We start from the raw sequence: 8,831 nt of genomic DNA, 5'->3' as shown, positions 1-8,831 counted from the left end.
GGGATGCACGGAGGAAAGCACTTCAATGCAGCTGTCAGGTTTGACAGCTGCATTGAAGGGCTTAATTAGCCGGCGCGGCAACGGGACCCGCGCCGGCTAATAGAGGCACTGCCCGGCTGCGGATTGCAGCCAGGATCGGTGCCGTTCAGAGCGGGGTCCCGTCGGGACCCCGCTCTGAACACCCCCTGCGGCACCATGACGTATCAGATACGTCATGGGTCGCTAAGGGGTTAAAGAGTGTCTGTCTTAAAAATAACTTTTGACATGTCATCAGGCATCAGGTATAGGCAAAGTCCAACAGCATCCAGGTAAGTATATCAAGGGTTAAAGTGGTCTTTATCAAGCATGCGAAAAGACCACACCGGTCGAAACTTTTTGTCTGGGATTGCTCTGTGGAGAGATGTTCTCAGACCCTTACTAATGTTATGTCATCAGGCATATCAAAAGTTATTGATCGCAATGATGCCTGCTGGTTAGGGATGGTCCGAACCAAGTTCGGATCGGGTTCGTACGAACCCGAACCCTCAGTAATGATTCCCGCTGTCTGCCCGCTCCGTGCAGCGGGCGGATCCAGCGGGAGGACCGCCTGGAAAACTGAGATACAGCCATAGCCATAGGCTGTATCCCAGTTTTCCAGGCGGTCCTCCTGCTGTATCCACCCGCTCCACGGAGCGGGCAGACAGCGGGAATCTGATGCCGAGCGTTCGGGTTCATACGAACCCAAACCTCGGAGGGTTCGGACCATCCCTACTTCTGGTACATTATTCTAGTTCAGCTGGACTAATTGCCCTTTGGATGTGTCTTTAATTGAAAAGTCCATTGAATTTAAAAGTAAAAACGGTGAAAGGAAGGTGACAAAAGAAAAACTGTGTGTGAAAAACTAAAAAATAACATCCGGTGTTTGCAAAAGACGTCCAAAAATAACTGTCAAGATAATTATTTTGACGTTTGTGCAGACAACATCCGTCATTTTATACACTGTGCATTGGACGTCTATCATTCCACTGACTTTAATTCATTGCATTCAAGTCAATTACATCGCGGCAATAACGGACTTTTTTTTTCTCTTTTATGTGATGTTGTGTGAACATAGCCCATATACTTTAGTCATTCTTGTGGCTACTTTTGCTAAAATTTTCCCCTATATTTTATGTAGATATTTAGAAAAACCGACTCATTTATCTGATCGCCCTTGGTTCTTTTTTAGCACGTGACTCTGTGAACTTTACTTTTGCAAAAATCATTTGAAATCATGTAAAAACTGACCACTATATATTTGGTCAGCTAAGTGCAAAGTAGACGCACCAAAAACTGTAGGAAAACCATTTGTAAAGGCAGAACGTCTAAAAAAATCAAAATATTTAAAAAACCCAACATATACCCTTGATAATAATCCCACATATTAAAAGTTACTGATCGCAGCGTCCCAATCAGTAAACCAATTCTAAAGGTCACCAAGTAATTTAAAAGATTAGCGTCATTTACAAAAACTTTAGACGTTGTCAAGACATTATGATCACACCGGGTCTTAAATTCTCCATACAGATGATGTCAATGAATATAGGGGTCTGGCCTGACCCCTTTGTTCTCAGAGATAAACCACAGTCAGAGTAATTTGGTTGTGGCTTACCCCTCCCTATAGAGAACACAGGAATGCTCGCACATACCAAACCCTCCTGTGTATGGAAAGGACAGAAGAGATAACTGACAAAAGAAAGCTCAGCCATCAGTTATTGAAGGTGTATGGCTGCCTTTAGCTGCTGTGGTTTGCTGTGATCATGAGTTCTAAGCGAAAAAGCATGGGACACAATCTGATCCGACTGATTATACAAGTCCATCTCGGTCAAATAGGGTGGTGGGTTGGGGGTTGGGGGGTGCCTAGACCCAGGAATCGTCAGCTGCAGCAAAGTTGGACACTTAGGTATACCGCAGTGTTATGTCCCTGCAGTCCAACCAGCTGCATAGATTTGAACATTATGCCAGACAACTCTAAGGCTATGTTCACACTACGTAAAACAACGGCCGTAGTTTTCACCGCAGTTCGTACGGACCCCTGAAAAATGAACACGTCATTTATTTGCGGCCGGTAATGTTACAACTACGGCTGTGAATTTCAATGCGGCCGCACACGTTAAAATTTATTTCGCCCAAATTAAACTTGATTTTAATGTAAAAAATTTACTGAGTGGTTTATTGGGCTAGTCGCAGTATTTCAATTAAATGACATGTTTCAGCCTGATTAAAAACATGCTAGGAGGCAATTCACGACCAGCCCGTATGCTCGTAATTCTACGGCCGTTGTTTTGACCGCAAAATTCCGGCCAGTGAAAAGAACAGCCGTTGTTTTACGTAATGTGAACATAGCCTCAAGCTGCGATCTTTTGGAAAACATCATTGTCAGGCAGCGTTTCACGAAAGGGTATCTATTAGTTCGTTAAAAATGTAATGTCACCCAAATACTCCTTTCATTAGTTTTTGTGTCTGTGCTCATTTTATCAGCGCTTTGATCAAAGATTCCTTAGTACAAACCTGATTCTCCAGCTAGTTATTAATTCTCAATTCCTACCAGAAATAGGTGTACATACTGTACATCATTATAAACCTGCCAAAGTTTAGGAATACGGTAATTGGCAACTGGCTTGTAACCCATTTATAATCTATTCAGGTGACACTAAGTACTAACTCCAGTGTTTTTATGCACTGTGTACATAGCATTTTTGTAATAAAGGAATAGAACCTGAAGTGGTATATCGAGAAACTTTGTAAATTGCACAGAAAATGCTCCATAATATATAATTATGGCTACTGCATATTAATGTCCTCGAACACACTAACTGCTCATTGTATTGTATTTTCTGCTATGTACTGTATCTATCTTCCATAGCAAATATTCACATTAACTGTGTCAAGATAAATTTAAAGGCTCAAGTCATAATCCCAAAAATAATTTCAGGAGAAAAAAAACGACATTTATAGAAACCAAATTAATTCTGGCATTGTTCATTTGCATGCTTTCCAAACGATTCACTAATACAGGGCTGTCAACTTACATTAATGAACTTGGAGCATTATATTCGTGTTACAAGATGAAATGCTTCACCTACTGCTTTAGAATATAGACATGTGGTCACATAACAACTAGAATAATAAGTGACAAACTGCTTTTTGTGTTGTGCTTAAAGGGACAGTTCAGTTAATATATAAGAAATAACAAAACAATAAAATTTAACACGTACTAGTGATAGATTACCCTTATTCCATCTTGTTCTGTCTTGTCACAAATCATGAGTGGTTGGCAGGACAGGGAGCCAATGGCTCCTCGCTTTGTTAATCACAGCACTAAATTTAATTGTTAAAGGACCAGGTGCAGCACCTGGCGGTCGAGTGGCAGAAGCTGGCCAGGTTAAAAGGGAAATCTCATAGAAAAAAAAAAAAGTAAGACAAACAGGGGGGTGTAAGAACTTAATAAACAATGAACAATTGCCTGCTTAACCAGTCAGTGACTGTCACTGATTGGCTGAGGGGGAAATCATGGGTACGTGGCATTGCAGGTGGAAGAGCTGCAGGTGGCCGTTGGCTGTCTTTCTACTTTTTTATTTTTTCTTCCACGCAACTTCTCCTTTAAGGCTGTCTGCAAGAGCTATTGCTTTGCTGGCAACGTTAATCAGCACAAATACTCACTTAGCTCAGTTGGCCCCCAGCCTCTGTGAGCCCCCAGGTTCTCTACTGATCACTACAATTATCCTTCTTGTCTTGCTTTTTTGGACACAATAATATTGAACATCATCTGAATTTTCATGGCTGACACAATACTATATTTGACCTATGGAGAAATGGATCCATAAAAGTTCTCTATGACAACAGAATTCTATCCCATTTCTCACTTTTCTAACTTTTTTCCTTCTTCTTTTACCCGTTTATTGTTTTAAAAGACCTGTCATCTGTTCTACTTCAGTTAATCCCCTTACAATACTGAACCACATTCCCTTAGGCTATGTTCACACTATGTATAATTTCGTAAAACTACGGCTGTTGTTGCCGAGTGCAACAATGGCTGTGATTAATACAAAAATATACGTGATGTTGCCGCCTATGGAATCCCGTCCGGAGTGTATACACATAGGGGGGCATTTATTAAGTCCGGCGTTTTTTACTCCAGGCGTAAAAATGTCCCCGCAGCCCCGGAGCTCAGGGGCAATGCACCTCTACATAAATCCCGATTTCACTGAGCCTCTTCATGCGAAAATTTTTAAACCTACGTCATCTCAGAGCTGGCATAGGTTTCAGTATCATTTTTCTTCACGAAAAGTTATAAATGCAGCGGACCCAGAGTCCACGCCCCCCCCCCCCCCCCGCATCAGAATTCAGCTGCGCCAAAGATCATCCGGACGGTACTGTAGTACCATCCGGGATGATCTTGTCTGAGATCGGCCGTTCCGTGACCTGGCCGGGTCATGGAATGGCAGGTCTCTTACAAGGTCTGAACATGGCCTTACTTTGCATTGTGTCAACCGCCTTTTTTTTTATGGGAATGTATAACTACATTGACAACTCAGTCTTCTCATTCACACATCAACAAAGTATGTTCCTATACACATATTCCAATTAGTGCTGCTTCTCAGAAAAAGAAAACTCCACTGGACTTTCTGCTCTATATGTGTTGGAGATAACAGCAGCGGTAGCGTTGCACTCCATTTCAGATAGTAGACATGGGAGAGAGAAACCCTGGAGGAAAGTTCACACAAGGGTAGAGAATGAGAGGAGAGCAGATTTACAGGAGTGATTAACATAGATTGCGTACAAGTGTAAAGAGACAATATAGTTCATACAGCATACTGCAGAAGCTGTAAAAGTAAAAGTAAGCAAAATATTTAATATACACCTATGCAGACAATGTTTTTGCACCAAGGTGTAAAGCAAGAGTATAAAAAATGCTTTACAGAGTTGCCCATAGCCTGTAAGTAATCCCATGACAATTCCACACTCTCCATACTGTTCAAAAGAGAGTTGGTTGGGCTTTCCCGATCAAAGTCTATGCAAGCTATATAAAGAGCCCAAAAGGCAACTGAGGCTGACATCAAAGTGTCAAGCAGGTCCTCCTTTCCACTGAATTGCACAGATACTGCAATGTGGAAATTGGTTTACAGTGGTTTTCAGATACTCTTTCTCTAGAAAGGTAAGAATCTCAGAGGAGGAACCTGCATCTCACAGGTATTTATAGAGTATCTTGCAAATATGCCATAAATGTTTAAGGTGAGTATCCATTGGGTTGGATACTCACTATATTTAAAATATAATACTAATTTATGATGGCTTAAACTTTCAAGGTTCATTTACATTTGATGACTTTCTCCCTAATTTACCCGCATTATTCCAAAATTTGGAAAGTGCTAATCCGACTTTCTGAGTCTTCCATTATAAAACAATTTGCTTGGATCTGGAAACAGAAGGCGAAAGGCTTATGACAAATTAGTTTGGCGCTTCAATTTCTCTGCATACATTATGTATTCCAGAATTCTTACAGCACTTTCATTTCATAAAGTCTGTTACGTTTGGACAATGCTCTCTTATCTATGTGTCTGAGTGATTGCATTTTACAGAACTGTTTAGTGCATATTGTGAGTCAAAGCAAGACGGAATTCAATAGCCTGTTCTGAGACTTACCCATAATGGGTTTTAGAAGGATGAAAAGGCTGGAGAAGCATTGATTCAAGTTCACTTCAAATCTGACTTCAACAGGGAACCTCTATTCACTCAGCAATAACAAACTGGCGAAAGGAATGAAGCTCCTTTTATTTAGTCCTCATTTTGATTTTTCCGACAAACTGTCTGAACAATGTTATTTTTCCCAGCAGTGGAATTGGGAAGGAAATTTTGGCTGCAGCAAAGTAAATGAATGTGCCAATGTCCGCATAGATGAATGAGCTTCACACAATTATAAACAGCAGTGTACGGAATCAAAATGACAAAACAGAAATGGTTTGCTCAGATTTGTTTTCCTCTTGATGTATAAACATTTCGCAGAGACCAATACCCATTTATCCTGCATGGTTTACCCTAGGTTTGCTCTCCATAAAGATTATCAGAAGCAGAAATGTAGCAGCTGTCTGTGAGTGACTAGTATATTATTCGCAAAAAAGACACAGATAAAACGGAAAATTCTAACATCATGTGAAATATTTGATTTTGACAAGTATCCCCATGTATATCGGTCAGTGCCAATTTAGCCTTAGGCCATGTTCACATGGCGTAAGACACTGGCGGTTCCGTGACCCTGCTTGATCACGGCATGGCCGGTGTCAAAGAAGATCATACCAGCCGGTACTGGATGATCTTCGTTTCTGCTGAATTCGGATGCGGATGCACCCGTGTGTACCCGTCTCCGAATTCACCACTGCACACAATGGAGCGTGCGGCCAGAGCGGCACACTACATTGTGTGCACTGACAGGTTCTATTCAATAAATAGCGGCCTCAGAAAACTGACATGTCAGTTTTTGCTGCGGCCGGATGGGATCACGGCCGGAGCGTATACTATGTGTCTACGCTCCAGCCGGGATTCCATTTATTCACAATACAACGTATGGTTTATGTAAATCACGCCGTTGTTGCAAATTGCAACAACGCCTGTGATTTACACAAAACATATGTTGTGTGAACATGGCCTTAGGGTACGTTCACAAGGATCCGCAGCAGATTTGATGGTGCATATATCAATGCAACTGAACACAGCATCAAATCTGCTGCGGATCCTGTACGTGTGAACGCACCCTCAAGCAGAATACTACTCACTTTAAGGCTGGGTTCACACTACGTATATTTCAGTCAGTATTGTGGTCCTCATATTGCAACCAAAACCAGGAGTGGATTAAAAACACAGAAAGGATCTGTTCACACGATGGTGAAATTGAGTGGATGGCCGCCATATAACAGTAAATAACGGCCATTATTTCAATATAACAGCCGTTGTTTTAAAATAACAGCAAATTTTTGCCATTAAATGGCGGCCATCCACTCAATTTCAACATTGTGTGAACAGAGCCTTTCTGTGTATTTAATCCACTCCTGGTTTTGTTTGCAATATGAGGACCACAATACTGACTGAAATATACGTAGTGTGAACCCAGCCTGAGCGTGCATTTACACGTACAGGAGCAGATTTGATGGTGCAGATCCACAGCAGATTTGATGGCAAAGATATCAATGTAACTGAACACAGCATCAAATCTGCGCCATCAAATCTGCTGCGGATCCTGTACGTGTGAAGACTGGTTCCTTGGTGATGATGGTCTAAGCAGAGTGCTGGCTGTTGAAGCAGTAGGACTTCTCTCTTGCCAAGCCATAGACATAGCAAACCATATGAGAAGAGGAAGCTCAATCCTACCCCCCCCCCCTTTCTGGTATTGCAATCAGTGGGATTTATCATGTTTCCTGCTGCTGACGCTGCCCCTGTATCCTTATTACTAAGGTGGTTTAATGCAGTGACAAGTTGGTAGAGTTAACCCTTAGGCTATGTTAACGCATAGCAAAAGTGGCGGAATGCCGCCATCCTGTTCATTCTTCAGCGCGGAGAGAAGAGCTGCCCGGGCCTCCCATAGACTGTCCTTATGACAGGGAGGTTGGCGGCATTCCACAGCGGAGAACTCCGTGTAAAAGTAGCCTTTTTTATTTTGAAAGTAATAAAAAATATAAAACATTTATTACATGCTAGGAAGGAAGCTAATCTGCCATGGTGATGCCAAATTATAATGCTGCCTATTACAGTCCAATGCAAATATCCAAAGCCAAGGTGCTGTATATGTGTGTACCCCCGAGCAACTCCTGGCTGTGCTTAACTTTGACTGTTCTTGGCCCATTAAAGTGGCACAATCAGCAGGCCCGGGCCAGTGAACCCGCCGACATGAGCCAGCCGCCATCCACCCCAGGACCCCCGGTCTGCAACCCACACCTCCGTGCGCTCTGGTACACAGCAGCTCTCCGCCAATCGCCGACAAGCCAACCAGCGGGCCCGGAGCACCCGCACGGCCAGCCCAGCCTGTGAACATAGCCTTAGACTGCATCCTTGCAGCTAATCTAACATCAGATATTCACTTCAGGAATGCAGTGTAATGGTACATTCTGCTGTTTTATTACTGCATTAAGCAAAACACTCTTCTCCCCCGTCAGATCCCTCTGCCCTTCTCCGGACTCCTTCTTTCTTCCCCTCAAGACCCCTCTGCCCCCAGACCCCTTTGTTCCACTCCAGATCTCTCTGTCCACCCCAAACTCCTCTGCCCCCCTCAAGACCCATCTGTCCTCTCCAGACTCCTCTGTCCACTACAAACACCTCTGTCCCCATTTGTAGACTCCCCATTTGAAATCTCTGCCCCCCTTTAGACCCTCTATCCTCCTCTAGAACCCTGAGTGACAAGGAACCATGGACCAGATGGCATGCGGGACTAAAGTAGGTGAGTGTAAACATCTTAAATTAGGAAAGTCAGCCTGCAGCTCCATTAACATCTTTCCTACTTGGCTTCAACAAATAAAATACATTTAAATATACATATTGGCCTTGATTTACTAACATGTTACCGTTAGACAGTAACAGTTTCATGTTTCACCACATTTACTAACGATGTGCACTACAAAAGTCTCTAAAAACTGACACACCCGTCATTCTGTGCTTTAAAACCGAAAAGTGGACGTGTTGTGGGCATGTCTTTTTAAAACCGTTTTTTGACAGTTTTGCATTCTATTTTGCATTTTATTGGTTTGGGAAAACCCTGAGGTGTAGAGTTCTTGAAAAACAGAAAATCTTACTAACTCAGTGTTTATGTGAAATACATTAACCGA

Source organism: Dendropsophus ebraccatus, chromosome 2 (assembly GCF_027789765.1).
Source record: "Dendropsophus ebraccatus isolate aDenEbr1 chromosome 2, aDenEbr1.pat, whole genome shotgun sequence".
Classification (NCBI taxonomy): Eukaryota; Metazoa; Chordata; class Amphibia; order Anura; family Hylidae; genus Dendropsophus; species Dendropsophus ebraccatus.
Note: the sequence above shows the minus strand (reverse complement) of the source record.